Genomic DNA, 25057 nt, shown 5'->3' with positions numbered 1-25057 from the left:
AACAGATTCTCAGCTAGGGATATGCTGGTTGGAGAGCCTTTTCAAGATAGGCCTGCCCAGAGAAAGACAATTATCATATGATCTCCCTGATATGAGGAAGTTGAGAGGCAATGTGGGGGGTTTGGGGGGTAGAAAAGGAATAAATGAAACAAGATGGGATCAGGAGGGAGACATACCATAAGAGACTCTTAATCTCGCAAAACAAACAGGGTCAGAGGGAGGGGGTTAGGGAGAGGGTGGTTGGGTTATGGACATTGGGGAAGGTATGTGCTATGGTGAGTGCTGTGAAGTGTGAAAACCTGGCGATTCACAGACCTGTACCCCTGGAGCTAATAATACATTATATGTTAATAAAAATAAAAAGAAATAAAAATTTTTTAAAAAAGGTCTGCTCAGGCCTGACCCCTTATCTATTGAGTCAGAACTTGGGGGGTGGAATCCAGGCATGTGTATTTTTATAAATAGTCTTCAGGAAATAAGTACTTACACATTTGGTGGGAGTACTAAGTGGCACAATCCCTGTGGAATAGAAACTGGCACCATCTACCAAAATTACAGATGCATTTTGCCCTTTGACCAAGCAACGTCACTTTTAGAAATCTATTCTGTGAATAGGTTCAATCCAAATAAATATAGTTATTTATTGAAAATTGTACATAATAGCAAAAGATTAGAAACAAACAAACATCTAGGGAGTATTTGAAGAAACTCGGGTACATCTGCATAGTGGCATACTATGACATAGTAAAGAGAGAAGGGAAGGAGGAGAAGGAGAGAAACAGGTATATGCTAAGGGGACAGAGTTAAGTGAAAAAAAGAAGGGGCAAGGTGTTTAAAAGAATAATTTTTGACACACTCATGATAGGTATTCAGGCTAGGGAGGCAGTTGCTACTTTTATTTTGAGAGAATCTCAAATATATATATATCATATATATATGATATATATATATATATATACACTATATCTCTTGATTCAAGGTGCCTTGAGACTCTGATACTAGAATCTGATAGTGCTTTTACTGGTCAAAATAAGTACATTAAGACAGAGATTCCCCACACTCCATGTAGGTTTCAGTTGAGGCAGAATAATTCCCCCCTCAGTTGTTAGTAAAGCATGAGTATTTTCTGTAGGATAGTAGCAAAATGTAACACATCAAAGTATTTTCTTTTACTGCCTGCTAGATCTTTGGAGATAGTAGCTTCTGTATCAGTGATGGTAGGTAGATTCCTGCTTCCTGGGAGGTCAGATACAAACATATGCAGTTAAGGACCTAGCTAGCTATCTTATTAATGGAAAAACATAGGCAAACAAAATCATGTTAGTCTCCAAGGGTTAAAATCATTAGTGACTCTTTCATGCCTAAGGCCCTAAAACTATTGGAATGCGCTAAAGGATCTATATCCTAACAGCTTTTTAGGTTCTCTCTGTAGAGATGTAGAATAGTATAGGCATGACTCCACATTAAATCCAATCTGAAAATAAGAGGAACTCAAGTTACTGTACAATTTGTTTTGCTGCCCTACTTTTCTTTTCCTCTTTCCTAAACATGTCTCTGGAGCCTTCTTCCAATAGCTCCTTGGTAACAGCAGCACCCCTTTCAATAAACTACAGGTGCTATCTTTCTGAAAAACACAGTCCCTTTCTTCTAAGAACTTTAAGACGACTTAGAGGTAAATGTAAGTGAACAGACAGAGCCTTTCAAAAAATAAAACTTGATTATACTGAGCTTTTAAGGAAATGGTTATAAATTAATGATCCTTATACTATATATATATATATATATATATATATATATATATACATATATATATATTCTATATATAATAAAGACCCTATATATATATATATGTATATATATATTATATATATAATAAAGACCCAACCCTTAGGTAGTGTCTACATTTTTTACAAAGATTTGTATTGCAACAGTAATGCAGTGAGGATATAAGTATGGTAAGAATATTGCCAACCCTATTTTATGGATAAGAAAACTGAGGCTCCCGTTAATGACAACTTGCTAACACTCACATGACTAGTAAGTGGCAGGTCCTCAAATAGAGAATGGATTTTCGTACTGATAAGCGCAGCTCCGCCACTGCTCAGTGCTCCATAGCTGCCACTCATTACCACTTGAGATATATTTCAGAGGTTTTGAAGTTATGACTCACTACCTTGTTTTATCTCTTGTTTCATTCCTTGAGACACCATTTAGGCAACTAGACTTAATTGGAAAATAGCAAAGGAAATTACCAACAAGGAGGGCTTAAGTTTTTCGGGAGAAGCAAAGTCAGATACAACTGTTAAATTTTGCATATAATGCAAATAGTTCCAGGTGCATGTGGATCATTGTATAGTTGGATAAAAGCACCTGTGCTTATTGAAGCATTTGCCTTACATCCTCTACCTCTAGGCTGTGATTGTTTACCTGCACATAAACAAATATATCATGCAAATAGGTAGGATGGTGGGTGGGGAAGTATGATAAATAATCTGAACATTTACATCGTGAGGAAATAAAATCTCTTATATTGGCTTCTAAAACACAACTGATCTGAAGACCAATAAAGAGTACTAATTGTGATAAATGTTTAAAAATACATGTCATAAAAGAGTAAAAGAATTGCAGCTCTTTCACCTGTCTGGTAAGAGAATACAGCCATATCGAGTGTGGAAAACCTCAGTTGTCTGAGATAAATCTTTGTGTACATAGCAATTTTCCTCAAGAGAGTAAAGTTAAAAATAGCCAAATTTTGAGCATTTATATCATTACCTCTAAACTCACATAGATAGCCCATTTTTTATAAAGGCAGAGAGTAATTGCTAGTAGAGAACTCTTGAAGAACAAGAACTCTGGCTTAGTTTTCTTTATATACTTCAGCCCCCCCGCAACAGAAAATAGGTACCTAGATATAGTAAACACCTCTTAAATAAATGGAGGGAACTTGGGAGATTGAGTGGAGGCCAGAATTCCTATGACTTGTACATATTGTTTGACTCTAAATTTGATATTCTCTTAATTATACATCAGAATCTCAATGTAATGTTTACTGGAAAAAAATGGATACAAAATTATTCATACAGTATGATCATAATCATGTAAAAGTAATAACTATACATAACTATACACAGAAAAATGACCAAGGAAATTTACTAAATGGTGACTATCTGAATATTATTATTTTTCTTTACCTTTTCTATATTTAAGTAGAAAATTACAGTAGATTATAAGAATATGGTTATTATATAGCACATATTATATATTCTATTCTTCTATAATAGCCTGATTAGAGGCATAAACAAAGACCAATGCTTTTTTAAAAATCATTTATTTTCTCTAAAATTGAGCCTTCTTGATTATCTTATATATGCCTTTGGAAGGGAACATAAAAAATGTTACTGGTTTGGAAATAATATCACTCACGGAGCCAGTTTATTGTGCAAAATAAATTTATATGAACATGAAAGTTCATTCTACCATTTGAAATTTTCATTTTACTTTTTCCTCCCAGACTTGAGTGTACTTGGCATATTAGTAGAGATCTCTGTAGTCCACAAATATTTTTTCAGTAATTCCTGTGTGCCAAGTCCTGTGTTAGACCTTGGTTGCTAAGTTGGCTATTTGCCTGTGGTGTGTGGTTTGGCACTTTCTCAGCTACAGATGCATACTAAAGATTGCCATTGTAATCTTTGAATTATGAAATTGAATTATGAAATAATTATGAAATTATGAAAATGAATGGGTAAATTTCCATATTAGATTCCCTTAAGGAAAATGTGCCAAGACAGAACCATTGATTCTATACTGTGAATCCATACTTAGGAATAACTCAAGGCATGATACTTGTCCTGAAAGCCCTTTACACTTATTTTAGTTATTTGTAATTGTTAAACTCCAGTTTTTGCTAAAACAGAATGAGCTTTATATGCCTTGTAAATTTGACTCAAATTTTTTTTGATGTCTCACCTTAGGGAATATTCTGACACATGACGCTAGTACAACTCTTATTTAGAAGACAGTAACTTTAAAAATAATCATTTTTATCATTTTGATTTCTTTAAAACACACATTCACACATGCGTGCACGCACACACACAAAAGCATCCTAAGCCTTTTACTTTCTAAAGTTCTAGTCCAGCTGGGATCTGGCATAAAACTTGACTTAGAAGGGCTGAATTGTATCATAGGCCAAGGTGAATGCTTCATAGGAGTTCAAAATAATTTAAATTTCATTTCAGATTCCATTTTTTATCTTGGATGTTTACAAAGGCATTGAGAGACTAAGTGTAGGGAGAAAGAATCAAACAGCTCTTCCAACTTAGTAGGCCATAGATGTGGCAGCCCACATATAGTCTTTGGATTACATTTTAGGATTTCTTTTTCAGAATAATAAGAGTAATATCTCCAATTTGTACTTTAGAGTTTCAGATTCATTTTCTCATACCAAAAACAAACAAACAAAAAAAACAACAAAAAACTGATCAAGAAGTTCCACTTCAAGTCATGACAGTATGAGAAGTTCTACAGACCTGCTCCCAACTGAAACTGGTGAAAATTATTTTTAAAAAACAATCATTTAAAGTCTCTGAAAATAGTCCTAAGAGCATACAGTCAATAAGAAGTACTTATTCAAGAAAATCTACTAAAACTCAGTAAGAAAAGTGAAAGTCTATGGTATTTGAACTGAGACCTGCTCCCTTCCGCTGTATTAGCTGAGTGAGATAGAAACTGTTCTCCAGACCGATGCATTCAAGATTCGAGAAAATAGAACTCTCTCTTTCCTCAGTTCTCAGGTGGAAGGCTATCTTCCCAGTAGGGATATAAGATCAGCATTTCTCATCCTGCCCAGCTACCTGTTGCTGAGACTAAATTCTAGGTGAATGCAGTTGAATGGTGGGGTCCCCCTCCTTTCACCCAGCTCTCCTTCCACAGTACAGAGGCTCTACTCTGGATATGGCACCACAGAAAATAGAGGAGCCCCAGCTGCCCTTGCCCTCACCTATGGGATGCAGATTCTACTCTGGGAGAGGCAAGCTGAGAACAGCTGGGGTTGCTGTTTCTCTGTCCCTTCATCAAACTCTCAAGGAGATATCACCCAGAGCGAAGCATGACATTGTCTTTGCCCACAGCATCAAAACCAGAGCTCAGAAATTGTGCCCAGAGGAACAAGCAGACCTTATATCTCTGAATCTCTCCCAAAAGGAATCAACATCATTTGCAACAGAGTGTGAAGTGCATGCCTGAGGATGCAGGTTGTGGCGAAAGGAACTGGAGGGAGACTGATAGTCATTGGAGATGCAGGCTAACCAGAAGACTGGTTAGTTTGCTAGAGAGAAAAGGGGAAAGAGGCAGCTGGGATGAGCCATGGGGTGGTTAGAACAAATTCTAAATACTGACCTCAGGGACTATCCCTTCAAAGGAACCCTAATAGATTGGTTCAGTTTGTGGAGCAATTTGTGCCCAGGACATTGTTGAAGACAATAGATCAATCATCTGGTAGTTAGTGGAACTTAACAGCTGGGTGTGGTCAGAGAAAGAGACGGTCAAAGAGGGGCCAGCCAAACCCACTGTCATTTTAGAATGACTGTGGCATAACTGAGGGTGAGCCCCCTGCAGAGCAACATCTATATATAGGGAGAGGGAAAATATACTTAATTAAAATAACTCATCCAGTCACTGAGCAAATAATAATAGCAAGTTTTAGAGGGCAGATGCAATATCTAGTGTTGCTACTGTATATTACATAAAATGTCCAGTTTCCAAAAAAATGTATATATGTGTGTGTATATATATATATGTATATATATAAATTCATATATATATGAATGATGTGAAGAAACCAGAAAGAATGACCTATACACTGGAGGAAAAAGCAGGTGACAGAAACTGTTGGTGAGAATGACCAGATGTTGGCTTTAATAGACAAAGACTTCAAAATAGCCATTATAATTATATTCAGAGAACTAAAGGACGCCATAATTTAAAAATTAATGCAAGGGTTGATGACAATATCACATCAAATAAAGAATATCAGTACAGAGAGAGAAATTGTTAAAAGGGAAAAAAAGAACCAAATGGAAATTTTGGAGTTGAAAGGTATAATAAAGTACAGTAACAAATAAAAATTCACTAAAGGAGCTCAACATGAGGTTGAAACTGGAAGAAGAAAGAATAAACAAACTTGACGATAGATCAACAGAGAATATACAAGGTAAAGAACAGAGAAAAAAGAATAAAGAGAAATAAAGAAAGGGTCAGAGATATGGGATAATGTTAATGCCAACAGATATATATAATGGGAGTACCAGAAGGAGAGGAGAGAGAGAATGAAGAAAAAATATTGAAAGAAGTGATGGCTAAAAATTTCCCAAATTTATTGGAAAACAACCTACACATCCAGGAAGCTTAATAATTCTGAGTAAGATAAGTCAGAGATCCACAAACAAATATATCATTAGCAAAAATGCTAAAAGCCAAAGACAAGGAGAAAATCTTGAAAGCAGCAAGAGAAAAATGACTCATCATTTACAAGGGAAGTTCTACAAAACATACAGCTGACTTCTCAAAAATGTAGGCCAGTGGCAGTGGGATAACACATTCATTCAGCTCAAAGAAAAAAACCTCAACCAAAATCCTATTACCAGCAGAGCTATCTTTTAACAGTGTGAGGAAGATAAAGACATTTCCAGATAAATGAAAAACTGCAAGTATTTGTTCCAGACCCACCTTATAAGAATACTAAAAGTTCTTTAGACAGAAAACAAGTGACCCAAACCATAGTTTGAATTTACATGAAGGAAGAAAAGGAACTGGTAAAGGTAATTGTGTAATTTTAAAAGACTATATAAATGCATATATTTCTCCTTTCTTAACTGGTTTTAAAAACATTTGTATAAAACAATATACAATGTATTGTTGAGCCAATAACATACAGAAATGTAATGTATTTGCTAAATGGCACAACGATGAATAAGAGCGAAGCTGTATTAGACTAAGGAAGTGAGTCTAGATAGTAACTCAGATCCTCAAGAACAAATCAAGAGAATCCAAAATGGTAAATAAGAAGGCTAATATAACAAAATCTCTAAGTATATACTTGTTTTCCTTTCTCCTTGGGGTCTTTAAAAGACAAAATTATATAAAGCAATATTTATCAAGATCTATTGTTGGGTTTGCAACATTTGTAGATACATATATAACCATGATGCTACAAAAAGAGGGAAAGGGAGTAGTATCATATAGAAATAATGTTTCTATATCTTACTGGAATTAAGTTAATATAAATCTGGAGCTGATTCTGAAAAGTTGTATATGTGAAGTAAGCCCTTGAGCAAGAACCAAGAAAAACTTAGACTCAGGAAATAACTCAATTTTAGGAAAACCACAAAATGTTGTTGAAAAAAATAAAATCTAATAAATGGGAAGACATTTCATGTCCATGGATTGGAAGACTAACTTTTGTTAAAATGGCAGTAGTTCCCATATTGATCTACAAATTTAATGAATTAACTTTTAGAATTCTATGTAGCTTCTTTGTAGAAATTGACAAGACAATTCTTAAGATTCATACAAAATTGAAAGGGATTCAGAATAGCCAGAACAATCTTGAACAAACTTGGCTCACAGTTCCCAATTTCAAAATGTACTACCAAGCCACAATATTCAAGACAGTGTGGTACTGGCATGCGGATAGATTAAATATATGTATATACATGTAGATCAATGAAAGAGTATCAAGAGTCCAGAAATAAACCCCTGTGTCTCTGGGACTAATTTTTGACAAGGATGCCAAGACCATTCAATGGGGAAAGAACAGTCATTTAACGAATGGTGCTGTGATAGCTAGCTAGTCCCACTTAAAGAATGAAGTTAAACCTTTACTTCATACCATATACAAAAGTTAATTAAGTAGATTAGACCCAAATGTGAGAGTTAAAGCCATAAAACTCTTAGAAGAAAACAGAGATAAATCTTCATGACCCAGAATTTGGCAATGGATTTTTAGATATGATCCCAAAAGAACAAGCAACAAAAGAGCAAAATAGATAAATTGGACTTCATCGAAGTTAATTTGTGCCTCTAGGGACACTGTTAAGAAAATGAAAAGACAACCCACGGGATGGGAGACAGTACTTTCAAATCACATATCTGGTAAAAGACTTATATCTAGACTACATAAAGAGTTCAATAAAAGGACAACCCAATTCGGAAATGGGCAAAGGATCTAAATAGACATTTTCCCAAAGACATGCAATGGGCCAGTAAACACATGATCAAAATGATAACATCCCATCATTAATCACTAGGGAAGTTCAAATCAAAACCACAGTGAGATTCCAGTTCACACTCACTGATACGGCTAGAATAAAAAAATCAGATAATAACAAGTGTTGGAGGTGGAGAAATCAGAACCCTCATACCTTATTGGTGAGAACATAAAATCGTGCAGCCATTTTAGAAAACAGTCTGGCAGTTTCTCAAAAGGTTAAACTCACCAATTGTACTCCTAGTATCTACACAAAAGAAACAATATATGTCCATGCAAAAACTTACATGTGAATGCTTACAGCAGCATTATTCATAACAACCAAAAGGTAGAAACAACCCAAATATATCAGTTTGTGAATGGATAAACAAAACGTGTTAACCATACAACGAAATATTATTCAGCCAAAAAAATAATAAAGTTATTGATGAGGGCTACAACATGGATAAACTTTGAAAAAATTATGCTAAGTGAAAGAAGCCAGACACAAAGGTTACATAATGTATGATTCCATTTATATTAAATGTCTAAAATAGGCAGATCTGTAAAAACAAAATTGATGAGTTGTTGCATAGGGGCTAGAGAGAGAGAGGAATGGGGAGTTAACTTCTGACTAGTGGATTTTTTTTTTTTTTTTTTTTGGGTAACAAGAATGTTCTAAAATGAGACAGTGATGATGATGGTCGTACATGTGTGAATATACTGAAAACCAGTGCATCGTACACTTATTAACAGGGTGAAATTTATGATATATGAACTATATCTCAATAAAGCTTGTTATTAAATACTAGTAGGTAACACACACTACCTGTCCATCATCATTCTTTTTTTTTAAAGATTTTATTTATTTATTTGATAGAGATCACAAGTAGGCAGAGAGACAGGCAGAGAGAGAGAGAGGAAGAAGCAGGCTCCCCACTGAGCAGAGAGCCCGATGTGGGGCTTGATCCCAGGACCCCGGGACCATGACCTGAGCCGAAGGCAGAGGCTCTAACCCACTAAGCCACCAGGCGCCCCTGTCCATCATCATTCTAAGCAGTATATGATATTAACATGTTTAATCCTTACAACCAGGCTATAAAGTAGGTACTCTTATTTTGCTTTGCAGATGAGGAAACAAAGGCACATAGGAAATTATTTGCCTGAACTAGTGATGTGGGAAGCCATGATCCAAGCCCAGGCAATCTGGCTCCATAGCCCATGTGCTACACCGTACGGCCACTCATTAATAATTCAGTTGACCTGCTGTAAAGCTTAGGAATTGATTCTACTCATTTTCTGATTTTAGGCTTCTAAAATTTGAAACTTGATGCAGAGCATAAGCAAAGCTTTGACACTGAGCTGATTATCTGCACTAACAGGAAACAGAAGAGCGCGCTTTGCAGTGGGACTGGATAGGGTAGTATGTAGTGTCAGCTCTCCCGTTAAGCCGTGTAGTACTTGATCAGAAGGAGTTAGGCATCCTGCAGTTTTTGTTTTGTTTTTGTTTTTGTTTTCCAAAAAGGTACTGTTTCTTTTTCTTAGCAGTTAGCTCTTTTCTTCCTTACAAAGTTTGATTGTGTACTACGGAAAGGGAGAACATGCATGTCTGCCTTTGACTAATTAAAAATTCTTAGGGACCTGAAAGAGTTTACTGACTGAACAGACATCTCCAGTGTTCCCAGCTTCCCCATTTATAGATGAAAAATTGAGAAGTTGATTTGCCAAAGGTTGCAATTAATGAATGGAAGAGCTAAGACTCAACCCATGTCCTCTGTCTCCTTTTCTGGCTTCAGTGCTCCTCCTCAGGGAACTCACAGTGTAGTAAGGGACCCAGAATATCTTCCAGTACTGTGTGATTCCTTCTAAGTAAGGTATCCTGCACCAAGGGTCATCACACTCAATACTTTTAGTAGCAGGAAACCCACAGCAGCCGCTGCTGTCAGATAGCTTTAATTGTTAGAAAGCTTTTGGTTATATGAACTCTAAATCTGCTTTGGTTGATCCCCCTACTTTACACGTATCCCTCTCTGCCTCTACCTTTGTCCACTGTTTGATACGTTTTCCTACCTCCTTTCGCCATACTGTCTCTATCATGTTTTCCCCACTTACTGCCTAACACTCAGATTTAACAAGAAGCTTTTTCTGGCTGAATTCTGTATAGTTTATTCCTTCAGTCTTTTAATACACAGCTTAAATTGCTATACATTGAAACACATTTACATTCCTTATTTATTCATTTTACACATGTTCAGTCTTCCCAATATATAAACAACTTAAGTTATGCGCTTTTTAGCTCCCCAACCCAAAATAGACTTCTTGTCACTTAGAATTTATTTCTCTTGAATCATTTGCATGTACTTGAATTTTAAGTTGGGAACATTTTGAGTTGTGTGCCTATATGGGGGCTGAGTACACAAGTGCTCAGTAATGGACACTATAGATTCCAAGTGAACACCACAGAACCTATAAAATTAATACATAATTGCAATGTTATGTTTATAACATCAGCATTTTCCTTTTTCAAGTGGCTTTGCCATTAAGACAAATACAGATAACAATTTCCTAGCCATATTGTGCCTGTGTAGAGTATGCCTGTTAATGTTTCTTGAACTGTTTGTTCATCTGGCCATCTTTATGATGTAAGGTGTATTAGCCTCTACTCTACCTCAAGCTAAAGATTTTTAAATATATAATCTCATTTAATATTTAAAAGCCCTAGATGTGGGGCGCCTGGGTGGCTCAGTGGGTTAAAAGCCCTAGATGTTATTCCTATTTTTAGAGATGAAGAAATGAGGCAAAAGTGATTTCAAGAAATTTGCCCAAGATCACATAGCCACAAGGGCAAAGCTAGTGCTTGAAGCCAGGTGCTTTCTTCACTTCAATTGTGCTGTTTCCCAATAAGTGACATATAAGGTAAATTACATCTAACTGTATGTTCTCTTAGATGCTATCTATATTAACTAATGACTAACTGTGATACAGATACATTTCTGTCTTATAAATGAGGAAATTTAGCTTTAGATAGATTAAGAAAATTGCTCCAGATCCAGGTTCAGAAAATAGTAGCACTAGAGAATAGAGAGAAAAACAATATTCTGTTCTCTGCTTTTTCTGCTATGTTACTAGTGTTTTCGTGTACCTTAAAGGATCTCTAAAATCTCATAACTGTCACATTGGGACACCTTAACTTCTCTGTTGTCCCTCTTCTCAGCTATCTTAGTCTGCTCTAGTTGCCATTAGCCGAATACCATAGACTGGGTGGCTTGGTTAAACAACAGAATTTTATTTCTCACAGTTTTGAAGCTATAGGAAGTCCAAGATCAGGATGCCAGCAGTAGGTTTCATCCTGAGGCCTTTTCTCTTGGCTTGTAGATGGCTGCCATCTCACTGTGTGCTCACATAACCTTTTTGTGCAGAGACAGGTGGGGGGAGACTGTGAGTGAGCTAGCTCTCTTGTGTTTCTTCTTATAAAGACACTAATTCCATTGGACCAGGGCCCCTCCCCAATGACCTCACCTAACCCTAATTACTTTCCTGAAAGCCCCATCTCTAAATACCAACACATTGGGGGTTAGGACTTCAACATATAGATTAAATGGGGACACAGACATTCAGTCCATAACATCAGCTTACCATCAGAATGCCCCTGACTATCTTCTATACATACCTGGGCCATTACAGCTGAGAACCAGGGATTCAGAGATAGAGTAATTAGTACAGAGTGAATAGTTCAGTGTCGTGGGATAGATGGCACTGGACACAAAGCAAGGAAATCCCAAAGGAAAAGACTGAGAAACTGAAAAAGGCAAAAAGGTAAAGCAGCTGTAGAGATCCATGGGACCATGATCTCTATTAGCCACTAAGCTATGAGGTGTACATTGTGCCAATGTCCATCTTCCAGCCCTGTTAGTACATTGCATAATCAAACTACAGCTTATGCTAAGAATTTGCTGAAGATTAAATGAGATAATGACCCTTATTTGGTAAATTATAATAAGCAACAAACAATGATACTTTGTATTTGCCAATATATTAAAGCACTAAAATATGTTTTACGTAGGTAGTGGAGAAAAGGGCTTTCTGAAAAATAAAAAGACTCTTAAGTACTAAGAGAAGCAGAGTTGGCTGGTACTGTATTTGAAGAGAAATAAAAAGTTTGACATCCCCATTTCTGCCCTCAGTCAAGGAAGGATGGGTAGCTGAGTGATGTTGTGTTTCCATTTACACCTAAACAGTCTTTCCTATCCCTTAATGAACTCTTGATGGTGCAACATGTCTTTCTCGGGATTGCTAATTAGCAAAAAAGCTTGAGCCAAACTTATGTAATTGTTGTTCCTCTGCACTCTTTTCAGTCTTTTTGGCAGAATTACCATGGTATAGAACATAACCGGAAGGACTGTCTTACTGAAAAGTGTGCATGTGCATAAGGGAAAGTAGAGGTGAAATTTAGGCAGTGAGATAAAACCTTACTCACGAGGACAGTATCCATTACGTAAAAAGTGAGAATTACCATCACCTCCCGTACTACAAGCAGGAAGAGAAACACACAGTGCACAGATAAAATATTAAGCTAAATATCAAATGGACCCAGCTGCATGAATATTCATTTAGAAAATTTCATCTTTAGCTTTTAATAAATAAATTCCAAATTTGACCTTCAGAATCCTTTCTCTAACCTTTATTAAAAGCACAGTTAGAAATTCTGGCAGTGAGTCGGTGATTGTTTAATATTTTTGTAAAACACAAATTTTTAATAGGTCTGTCTTGTAGAACTGACAACACTGTTCCAACTGTTAATTATAGTAAGCTTATTTTAGAATTTAATACCCCCCCGTCTGTCTTGCATGCGCACACATACACTCACACACTCATGTGTGCTGTACCCAGAGGGCAAAAGTTTAGAACTATCAGATTTAGGTGGCTGACCTTCAGCTCCGGTTAAGAACTAAAATTAGATCCCTGTGGAATATATATCCAGTGACATCCATCAGAGGAGAGAGTAGGCACAACCTTGAGAGGCCAGGGAGGTGTCAACCAATGGACTCTGCCTTAGCTACAATATTCCTTTCATATCTTATTTTCTAATCTTAAAAATTCCTGTGACTTTTGGTATTGTGAGTTTTAATGTATTTATTTTCATGTAGAAATTCTTCCCCACCCTGCCCCCACTAAATCTTTTAGTAAACCAGTGGTTAAAGAGGATGTACTAAGATTGTCCTGTGACTTTAAGTATCCTTGGCACTGTGCCACATCTCCCAAATGAATATGCATAGTCTATTTTAAGAGCAGTGTCCTATCCCATCACTATAGGAGCACTGGTTGGAGCGAGAGCATAAATCGAGCATGTGGTTAATGTTGTGGACATAATGGACAAAAAGTGGGTGGGCGGGAGTCCATTCTTACTAAAGAGAAAGTAGTAGACTCTAAGAATAGGTATTTACTGCCATGAAAATAGAAGAGCAGAAACATTAATAATAAAAAAGTGATAATAAATAGAACCATGTTTAAGGACTGAAGTTTGTTTATTGAAGGAGGAAAAAAATCAGTCTTCAATAATTCCTTTCACAGGCCTAGCTTAACCCAGAATTGCTTTGAATATTAGAACACCCACTTTTGCTTTATTTTCTTATACATCATGTGATACCAGTTGAATAAATAAAGAGGAAGACTGAGAGGTAAGAATCTGAGTCCCCCTTCCCATTGTAGCTTTCTGTGCTACATTAAGCAAACAATGTAGCCTCCGTTGGAGGTTTCCTATCTGTAAAATAAAAGAAATATTCCCTAATCCTGAGTACCTTATTAAGTATTATTTTTAAAAAGAATTCTGTGGCCAAACAAAGGAAGTATCAGTTTTTAAAAATTAAAAAGGTTTCTTTTCCATAGTACATCTGAGAATCTTTAATACTTTATTAAGCTTTATAAGTTTCTCAGACTTACTCTCCCCAGTATACACTTTTTTATAGAACCTTTTGCACTGCTAATGTTTGCTAATATTAAATAGTCCCTATAGCCCCTTCTAACTCTTAATATTCTAATCTGTCAATTATACTCATTTTGTTTGACTCTTCAGCTGTTTTCTGACCTGTAGTTATCGTATGGTTACTGCCAAGTTGAACTCTGTGTGTGTACCCTGAACTGGAAAGTTACTATATTTTCCTCTTTCTTATAAATAAGACAGATGTTAGTCCATGTTTTTGGCAATGTTCACTTTCTCTGTTCACTGTTGTTTCATTTTGATTTAGTTATTCAATCATTGGCCCACTTTTATTCTAAATTAATCTATAAATCTTTACCTGTATTTCCCAACTAATAGTAAAGATTTTTTAAAATCTCAGCTTATTTAATCTTTTTGATAAGTACTGACGTTAGAGAGAAAATTACATGTCAAATATACATATAGGCTTATTATTTCAATCAGAAAAATAAGCCTTCAAAATATTGCTGTTGGCTGAGATTATTAATTAGAGGTCTTGTTCCTGGAAGCATACAACTTTAGCTCTTACTGTGTACCATCATCTTGTTTGCTAAAACAACACTGTAATATATATTATCCCCATTTTACACATAATGAAAATGAAGCTCAAAAAAACCAAGTAACTTGCCCAGATCTTACAGGTAAAAACAATGGCAAAGTGAAGACTGACTCTGGAAGTCTTAAGTCATATTCTTTTTTTTTTTTTAAGAAAGTGCTCGTATGAGCTGGTAGGGGGGTGGGGTGGGTGCAGAGGGAGAGAGAGAGAGAATCTTAAGCAGGCTCCACACCCAGGATGGAGCCCATCCTTGGGCTGGATCTCACAACCCTGAGGTCATAACCTGAGTGGAAATCAAGACTCGGACTCTTAACCAACTGAGCCACCCAGGAGCCCCTAAAAGTCATATTTTTTTATTACAGCATGTAGCCTCTCACTAAATGATCGTAATACTACATATGGCGTATGCATTTTAGTTATAATGTTAAATAATGTTTATTGAGTATTTATTTTATTCTAGGGCAGCACATGCATATTGTCTTATTTAATTCCCCCACCTCCTATGAAGGAGGTGCTATCATACCTGTTTTACAGACAAGGAAATTTTAAAAGTTGACCAATTTATTCTAAATCATACAAATAAATAAGTGGCACCTAGGAATTAAGCCCAGAGCTTTAATGACCTATCTGGACCTAATACCCTATATTTAACACATAGTGCTTTGAAGATGTAGCACTTACTATGTATGTGTGTATATATATGTGGGTATATATTCAGCATATTTGACAGCATCTTTATACCTGTGGAACAAAAAGAAATAGTATCGGACAAATCCTGCCCCCCACCAGAAGTGATGAAAGAGATAAGAAATCTCCATAAATATAATTCAAGGTCAGAAGTGTATTAAGTGCTATAAAACTGGTAGATGTAGAAGAGGTTACTTCCTAAATATTACAAAGATGACATTTGCCTTGAAGATACAAGCCAAAGTATTGGGAGGGTCAGGGTTTAAGAAGACATTCTAAGTGCAGGAAATAACATGAGAAAAGGGACATACGTTCACATAGGTAGTAGAGAGTAGGTTTCTTAGCCCAGGTCAAGGATATTGTGACAATAAGTAGTTGAGTATGAGTTTTGGAAAGGTGGACCTATGGGGGACTTATGATCTGACCCCCTCCTAGTTAATGAGTTTAGGTATATTTTATTTGAGGTGTCCACTGTGGAACAATTATGGAGAAATGTCTACCAAACATTATCATTTTCTTTTTGCTGCCAACTTTGGGAAATGGTTCCCCTATCTCCTGAATGACTGATAACTTCCATCAACCAAGTTGTCCAGATTAGAAATCTGAGAGGCTCCTTGTCTCTTTTCCACCCTTGACATCCAGTCATTCTGCCAATCATTCAGTCAGTTCTGCTTCCTTAAATCTCTTTGATTTCATTTTTTTTAAAGTAAGCTCTACGCCTAATGTCTGGCTTGAACTCAGGACCCAAAGATCAAGAGTCACGTGCTGTACCAACTGAGCCAGCCAGACACCCCTTAAAAATCTCTTAGCTTTCTATTTCTCTGCCCTAGTTCACACGACCCTCATTTTTCACCTTATTAGCCATTTTTGGTTCTATTCCCTTTCTTGTGCATTCTCCATATTACTATCAGAATGATAATTCCAAAGCACTCATCTAATGTCTTACCCCTGCTTAATACCCTGCAATAAGTTCCCCATTTCCCTCTGAATTAATTCCAACTCTTCATTCTCTTCAGCATACAGACATGGACTAGTATATCTTCTCTTTAAAAAAAAAAAAAGGAAGGAAGGAAAAAAGCAGAAAAGAATCTCTTTTGATCTTATAGTCTCTCTTATTACCATCCTATTTATCTGTTTCCTTATAGTCACATGTAGTGAAAGATACGTACTTCTCTCTGCATTTTCTCATCTCCCAAATACTGTGCAAAAACGGCTTTTATCAAGGTCACTGTGATCTAGTGTTGCCAAACCCTTAAACTACTTGCCACACTCCTAAATTTCCCTTGCTTCTAGCTGTAACTCTTAATCTCTTTCATCAAGTTCTCCTCCTCCCAGCCTGTAAGTATGGGCATTTTTCAGGACTCTTACCTTAGTCCCTCTATTTTCTATATATTTTACTCCAGGCCATCTGTTCCTATAGCTCCAAACAACCTTTACTCATAGAGAAGACATAGCCCTGATGGCTGCTTAAGGTTTTAGCCACATATCTTCACCTTTCTACTTGACATCTCTGCAAGCATTGCAAACTTAATGTATCTATACATAATTTTCTCCAAAATCCATTCTTCCTCCAGTCATCCCCTTCTCAGTAAATGGCGCTCTACCACTCAAGCCAGGAACTTTGCTCTCCCCCACAAATGGCAAGTTCTGTCTCAAAAATATACATCAAATCCATCCACCTCTCTCCCTCTCTACTGTTTCCATTCTAGTTGAAGCTGCATTTGTTCCCCTCCCATTTTCCGCACCAGGGTGATTTTTTAAAAAATCTTTAATTGGGTTGTATTTCTCCTTTGCTTAAACTCCTCTAGTGATTTCATAGCATTAAAAATCTAATCTCCTTATCGTAGCCTATAAAATTCCACGTGATCTGGTGCCATTTTGCTTTCTAGTTACATCTCCGAGCACTCGGCCACTAACATCACCCATTCTGGCTTTCATGACCTTAACACACCAGGCTCTGCCTGCAGTACTCTGCACATTTAGCACCATCTCACCATTAGGTGGCTTAAATATCACTCTAAAGTTGATCCTTTCCCCCATTATTTTCAATCATACCATCCTGTTATTTCTCTTTTAACAATAAAATTTTTTGTTTATTTATCTTCCCCATTATACTGCCATCCCCATAATACGTAACAGAATTATGTTTATTTTGTTCACCAGTATACAGCTATCGCATGACACAGTAATATAGTAGGCATTCAAGTGTTTGTTAAATGATTGAATGGAAATCAAACATGTACATTTCAGATCTCACCTTAGATGCCACTTCCTTAGGAAGTCTTTCCCTGAACTGGTCTACTTCCTCCCATAGAATTTAGATTTGTACTGTCATAGTTTTCACTTAAATCAGTGATTCTCAGTAGGGAGTGATTTTGTTCCCCGGGAGACATTTGGCAGTTTCTGGAAACATTTTTGATTGCTGTGACTGAGCAGTGGTAGTGAGAGGGTGTTACTGGCATCCAGTGGGTAGGGGCCAAGGATACTATTAAATATTTTAAAGATACATATCCTCAGAGAATTACCCAGTCCAAAGTGTCAGTAGTGCTGAGACTGAGAAATTCTAGTGTAGACCTATCAGACATATTGTCACCCTAATCCATGGCTTATATTTCTTTGTAATTCTCCCATGTTCAATTTTAAGTTCCTTAGAAGTTCGCCATTGTCTACCCAGTATGAAGGACATTGCCTTGGATTTATTAAATAGACACTTGGTGTCTTTTTGGTGAATTAATAAATAGATAAACAGGGGCGCCTGGATGGCTCAGTAGGTTAAAGCCTCTGCCTTCGGCTCAGGTCATGATCCCAGGGGCCTGGGATGGAGCCCTGCATTGGGCTCTCTGCTCTGCGGGTAGCTTGCTTCCTCCTCTCTCTCTCTTTACCTGCCTCTCTGCCTACTTGTGATCTCTGTCTGTCAAATTAAAAAATAATAATAATAAAAAATAAATAGATAGACAAATGAAGATACAAACTAGCCATGGCACAACTGGGTCATTGAGGTGAAATATAACTTCTGTTACTTATGGAATGATGGAACAAGGGGTTCTATATGAGTTATTGATGAAACGTCATATTTCAGAGGGCGTTTTAAGTTTAAGTTGTTGCAACAAAGGGGCCCCAAGATAGATGTGATTTAGGGAATGTTGGTTTTATTACCTTTCCAAGTAATAGTTCTGAGGTGATTGATTAGTTCTAGTTAGATGGGTGAGTGACTTGCTGCATAAATTTATTCAGTTACCCCATTTCCTTCTAAGTTGTGAAGTTATGTTTCACCATCTGAGCATTGTCGTACCTGAAGTGGGCTGCCACTTCCAGGTTACAGAATGGGACAAGAAAATGGAGAAGGTATGCCCACTGTCATAGGGTCCCAAACCCGAAAATGTCATGCCACATGCCCACATACATTCCATAGGCAAGAGCTCAGGCATGTGGCCATGAAGAGCAGCTGAAGAATGTGGTATAGCCAGGCAGTCATGGGCCTTGCCACAGTTCTCTTACTATGTAAGAAGGAAAGAATGGATTTTGGTGGACAACTGTCAGTTTTCAACACAATGCCCAGCAATTAAACTAAATCTTAGATAAGCATATTTGAGATATATTGTTCCCTCATCACTCTGGGATCAGAATTTGTTTTACTACTTTGGTTATACAGTTGAAGAAAACTTATATAATATAAAATGCATTCTCTCATCAAAAACTAATGATGTGGGGCGCCTGGGTGGCTCAGTGGGTTAAGCCTCTGCCTTCGGCTCAGGTCATGATCTCAGGGTCCTGGGATCGAGCCCCGCATTGGGCTCTCTGCTCAGCAGGGAGCCTGCTTCCCTTCCTCTCTCTCTGCCTGCCTCTCTGCCTACTTGTGATCTCTGTCTCTCTAATAAAAATAAATTAAAAAAAAAAAACTAATGATGTACTGTATGGTGACTAACATAACATAATAAAAAATTAAAAATAAATTAAAGATAAATGCATTCTCTGGACAGTGCTTCTTAAATTATTTGTGTTGGAGGGCCAAGAGTTTTTTTGTTTGTTTTGCAGTTTTTCCCTAATTTGTGGTAGACTAGTGCTTTCACAAAATACAATAAAAGTGAAACACTAAAAGAAATAATCATATCCTTCAACAATCACAGCAAAGTTGGATTACTATAAATATTTCTAAATGCAAACTCAGTTTTTTATACCTATTTCAATTTGTGTAGCTATCTCAACAGTCTGGGAACAAATAGTTTGTGAAGTGGCACAAATCTGTAGACACTTTTGAGTAGCATCTACCTTTTGGGTTGCCAGAGTGTAGTAAATTATGATGCCTATATTTTGAGCAAAGATTTTTTTATGTATAGAACTTGACTTTAAGTTTTTTTTAAGTATTTTTAGAAATCACCTTTTAAAACTGTGTAAATCACAAAAGATCATTTGAATGTTCATATATGCTTTATAGCATGTTCTGCTTGTCTCATGGCTAAAGCCAAAGCTGATCTTAGTTTTACAGATTCATAGTGAAAAGCTTATCACTTTGTAGCTGGAAGAAGGTTGCTTTAGAGAGTCTTCCAGTTTTAGTATATTTGCTGCCAAAGCAAACACTGCCTTAAACAGTCTTTAATGCATGGTATAGATGAAGAAAGAGGCCTAATAGGGTGTCATGCTCAAGATACAGTTAATAAATGGCAGCTAATGGTACAATCATTGACTTGGAGTGGAAATCACATTGGAGTCAGATGATCTAGATAAAGGCCTGGCCTACTTCTTAGTTAAGTGTCCTTAGGCAATAATTTGGTAAGTATTTAGTGAGCATTTCTTAGATTGAAGGATATATATGAGAAGTTCTTTTGTAAACTGTACACCACATTAAGCAAACAATATCACCATAATTATTAAAATTATGAAACCACGCCTTCCAATGCTAATAAGTCCACTCTTCTTTCTGGATCCTGCTGTATATCATTCTAGAGGCTTACTGAGAACAGAAGTCATTTAATAATGCATCGATTTAAACTTTTTTTTAAGATTTTATTTATTTGAGAGAGAGAGAGCACAGAGGGAGAGGGAGAAGCAGATTCCCCACTGAGCAGGGAACCTGACATGGGGTTTGGTCCCAGGACCCTGGGATCGTGACCTTAACTAAAGGTAGATGCTTAATGGACTGAGCCACCCAGGCGCCCTAAAATTATTTTTATAAGTATTCTGGCAATGTGGAAAAATGCTGGTAATTAAATTAAAAATTAAAAAGAACAGAATGATGTACACAAGATGATTGTAGCTGTGTCAAAACAATATGCATGGGTTACTGCTAATCAGTAGATTGACTAAGAATAAATCCTTCCGTCTACTGCACGTAAAATACACTAGCTAGTGTAATTATGAATGTTTTCCTATTAGAGAGCTTTTAGTAACAGGAAGGATGTGTTGAGCATCAAATGACTGCAGCAAATTGTGGTTTGGATATTCCTTGGAGAGGAAGAATGTTGGGGGCTGAAGTGGTTAGAAAAAAATTTATATCAAAAGTGAATTAGCTTTGGAGAATGGTTAAAAGTTGAATAGCTGAAGAGGAATGGATGCAGGGAGATGGGAGGCAATAAAAAAGAAAAAAGAGCTCAGTGTGAGATAATTTGGAAGGGAATATAGCTAGAGGGGAGGGTTTAAGGGGGAATAGTATGAAAGAGAAATCTGAAAAAGCAGGTTGGAAAATCTTAAATGCTAAACTGTGAACTTTGAGATTCACTGACATATACTAAGATGTAAAACCTGTACTGAACACTCGCCGCATGCCAGGCACTATTCTAAGTGCTAGACATGTGGATGTCATGTAACTCTTAGAGTAAATGAGGCCCGGGGAGGCCAAGTTTGCCACAGGCTCACTGTTAAAAGATGGTAGAAGAGCCAAGGTTTAAATACAAGAAATTTAAATCCAGAAATTATGCCCTTAATCACAAACTGCTCTGGTTCTAGAGTCCATGGTAGATTAAACAAGTTTCAAGCCCAGGACCACTGACCTTAAACAAGTAATATACTTCACCCCTGGAGTAGTTTTTAATATTTAAGATAAGAAAAATAATGTGACCAGATAGTGACACCCCATTCCTATCCCTGCCACCCTTGTACATCTTCAGGACAGTCAAGGAGAAGTGAAGGTATTCATGCTAATGGCTTTCAACTCCGCCTACTTTTCTGTACTTACCTGGTTCATTGCTCTCAGTTAACCCCTACCCTCTAATATCCAAGTTACAGCAGTCCATTGTTAACCATAGTTCAGTGGTTCTCAGAGTGTGGCTCCTGAATCATCAGCAGAATTTAGGAACTTGTTAAATGTCCCAATTCCAGAGCCTCACTCAAGACCTACTGAATCAAATTCTGGGGGTGAAGTGCAACAATGTGTTTTAACAATCCCTTTAGCGGATTATGATGCATGATGAAGTTTGAGAACCACTGCTCTAGTAGACTCCCAGGTTTCAGTTCAGGAGCAAACTAACCTTTTTTGGCAGTACTAGTAGTAACATTGGGGAACCATTTGGGATCTTACTCTTGAATTTATGCTGTTGGATTTGCAGTCTGACTTTATAGAAGTAGTCATGGCTTGCTAAGTTAGCATTTTAAAAGGGCTTTTCCTCAGACTCTTTGATTCTTAGTAGTTATACTTTGTAAGCATACCTAGACTTTGCCTTATGACTTTAGTTCATTACAGAGAAACAGACCTCTAAGTGGAAGTTATTAAACCAGAAAATATTTCCATTAATTTTAATGGAAAAAATTGGGTTCCCTGATAAACTAAGATACCAAAATAATTTTCAGATTAAAGGTCGATTAGCATCTGCCTTTGGCTCAGGTCATGATCCCAGAGTCCTCGGATTGAGTCGCACATCAGGGAGCCTGCTTCTCCCTCTCCTCCCCACTCATGCTCTCTGTCACTGTTTCTGTCTCCCTCTCTCAAATAAAATCTTTAAAATACACACATGCATACACGCACGCACACACACACACACACACACACACGTGTCAGTTGAACAATGAAAACAAGTCTGTAAATATTTTGAAAGTAAATAAAAACGGTCTGTACCTAACATATAATGTAATGACAGTTTGTTGTACTTGCAAAAAGAGGAAGAGAAAACTTGATAGTAAGTGGTACCTGGTGGAGGAGGGATACAAAGGAATCATTCTTTAGAAGATGCTGGAGAGTCAGGGGTTAGGGTTTAAGGATGGGAATTTGTGGGGCACCTGGGTGGCTCAGTGGCTTAAAGCCTCTACCTTCAGCTCAGGTCATGGTTTCAGGGTCCTGGGATCGAGCCCCACATCCGGCTCTCTGCTCAGCAGGGAGCCTGCTTCCCCCCTCTCTCTCTGCCTGCCTCTCTGCCTACTTGTGATTTCTGTCTGTCAAATAAATAAATAAAATCTTAAAAAAAAAAAAAAAGGATGGGAATTTGTGGTTATCTTGCACTTAAAAATAGGTCTAGCACACCTGAGCCAGCTACAGGGATATAGATGAAACATAGCCTCTATTAAGGAGCCTGGAAAAGGAGTGAGATGCTCCAACAATTTACACAAAAGCAAAAACTTAGTTTTAGTTGGAAGCACAAACAGCAAAAGAGGGAGCAACTGGGGAAACATGTAGACCCCTCAGTCTTCAAACTAAACCTGAGAAAAAGAGTGGGCTCCTGACGGGTGGACATGGTAGCAGGGCCTGCCATGGAAGGAACAGCAGGGGAGAGGCTAGGATGTATAGCCAGGGGCCTGGGAATCCGTTTGAAGCACTTGAAAAAGAAGGGGAGCCATGCGTGACAGAGCAGTGGAAAAGTGAGCTGTGGGCTCATTTCAGCTGCATTCTGTGGGCACCAGGGAGCTGTAGAAAGTGTTTCAAAAGAGAGGAAAGTATGTTTTAGGAAGAGTAAAATCAATTGAAAAAAAAAATAGTTACAGCACAGAAAAATACCGTTAGAACAAAAATAAAGGTGAAATACAAGAGTACCTTTGAAACAGGTAGAGCATGCACTCAGCAGTTGGAAAAGTGTAAAGGATGCTCCTTCTTCAGTTTTCTTGCCTGGTGTATGTATGTATGCAAAACAAAATTTTTCTGGTTCATCCAAATGTATGTGATTTATTAATTTGCTCTTTAAATGTTCTCTGACTAAAAAATGATTATGTTGAGTATAGCAGTAAGTGTTGAGTATAGCAGTAAGTGTGTCTATTAAGCATCACTTTTGTTGTATTTTAGGTATGTCTTAATTTTTTTGGCAGGTTGTAATAAAAGAGAGAGAAAAGAATCGTTATCCAAAAAGTGGTTTAATTTTCAAAATATGTTGGAATTATAGCAAAAATCTACCTAGTGATCATTATGTGAGGCAGATCTGTGAAAAGATGGTGTGTTTAAAAACAACTATGATTGAAAATTGTACTTTAAAACTAAAACTCTTATATTTGGTTGCCCGTTGAACTTCAGGAAGCCTATAGATGAGGAAGTTTTTAATTACAAATTTCGTAGGCTCTCTAATCTCTATCATGTAGCCTTCTTATGTCTGAGAATTTCAATCCATTTGATTTATAGCCTTGTCTATTCCTATATGTATTCATGCTTTGCTTTTTCTTTCTTGAGTCTGAAGGTGGAACAAGAAAGGACCCATATCGTCTGTAGATTTGGGGGGTATTTTACTGTTGCTCTTCTCTTTGGTTTAAAAAGGAAGGAGGTAAAGGTGTCTTTTTAATTCAATATGTAGAACTCCAAATTCACATATATAATATTTTATAATACCTTATTTATTACATGTTTCTTAACTTAAGCAGCAGTGTAGATGATTTCTCTCCTGAGTAAAGTTATTTGGGAACAAGTGTTATCTGACTCCACCTCCAGAAATATACTGCATAGGAAGTAGTATATAGAATGTGGTTTTGGTTTTGTTTTTGTTTTTTGTCTTGGATCTGAAAGATCAGACATTGGAGAAGAATTTCCCTGTTTTTTATATTTCTGTAGTGGGAACATTATACTTAGCCCCGCCAAACTTGTGTTCATTTTTTTTTTTTAATGCCTTAACGATGATAATAAGACATTGAATGAAAGTCCCTTCTAGTTATCAGAGATGGCCGGGATAGAGTTGACATTATTATAAATTTTTCTCAGCTTGTCAAGTTAATTTCCTTCCCACCTCCAGAATGTAGTATAGCCAGCCCTTGAACAATGTAGAGGTTAGGGTGCTAGTACCCAGCACAAAGAATCTGCATGCAATTTTTGACTCTCCAGAAACTTAACTGTTGATAGCCTAATGTTGACCAGAAGCCTTACCCATAACTTAGTTAACACATATTTTATTTGTTATATATTATTATATCCTTTTTTTACAATAAAGTAAGCTAGAGAAAAGTGTTATTAAAAACATCATAAGGAAGACAAAATACATTTATAGTACTATACTGTATTTATAAAAAAAAAATCCATGTGTAAGTGAACCCATGCAGTTCAAACCCCTGTTTAAGGGTCAACTATACATTTAAAGTTGCCACTTCATGGCTGTACAACTAGGAGGTACTGAGAAGGTACACACAGCCTGGGATTCTTATCAAGATCACCATGCTTGACCCAAAGATAGCCTCCTTATAAGAATTAAAGTCT

At 36.9% G+C, this 25057-nt stretch overlaps 1 protein-coding gene across 7 annotated transcripts in view; it reads left to right on the top strand.

The window, feature by feature from the left end:
• The window catches only part of LOC111157569 (RIC8 guanine nucleotide exchange factor B), a 97809-nt gene that overhangs the window by 10488 nt on the left and 62264 nt on the right, over window positions 1–25057 (top strand). The gene's annotated exons all lie outside the window — the stretch shown is intronic.

The sequence above is a fragment of the Enhydra lutris genome, unplaced genomic scaffold, assembly GCF_002288905.1.
Source record: "Enhydra lutris kenyoni isolate GAN:26980312 unplaced genomic scaffold, ASM228890v2 scaffoldscaffold55, whole genome shotgun sequence".
NCBI classification, from domain to species: Eukaryota; Metazoa; Chordata; class Mammalia; order Carnivora; family Mustelidae; genus Enhydra; species Enhydra lutris.
The sequence above is the reverse complement of the archived record's forward strand: the minus strand, read 5'-3'. Positions and strand labels throughout refer to the sequence as shown.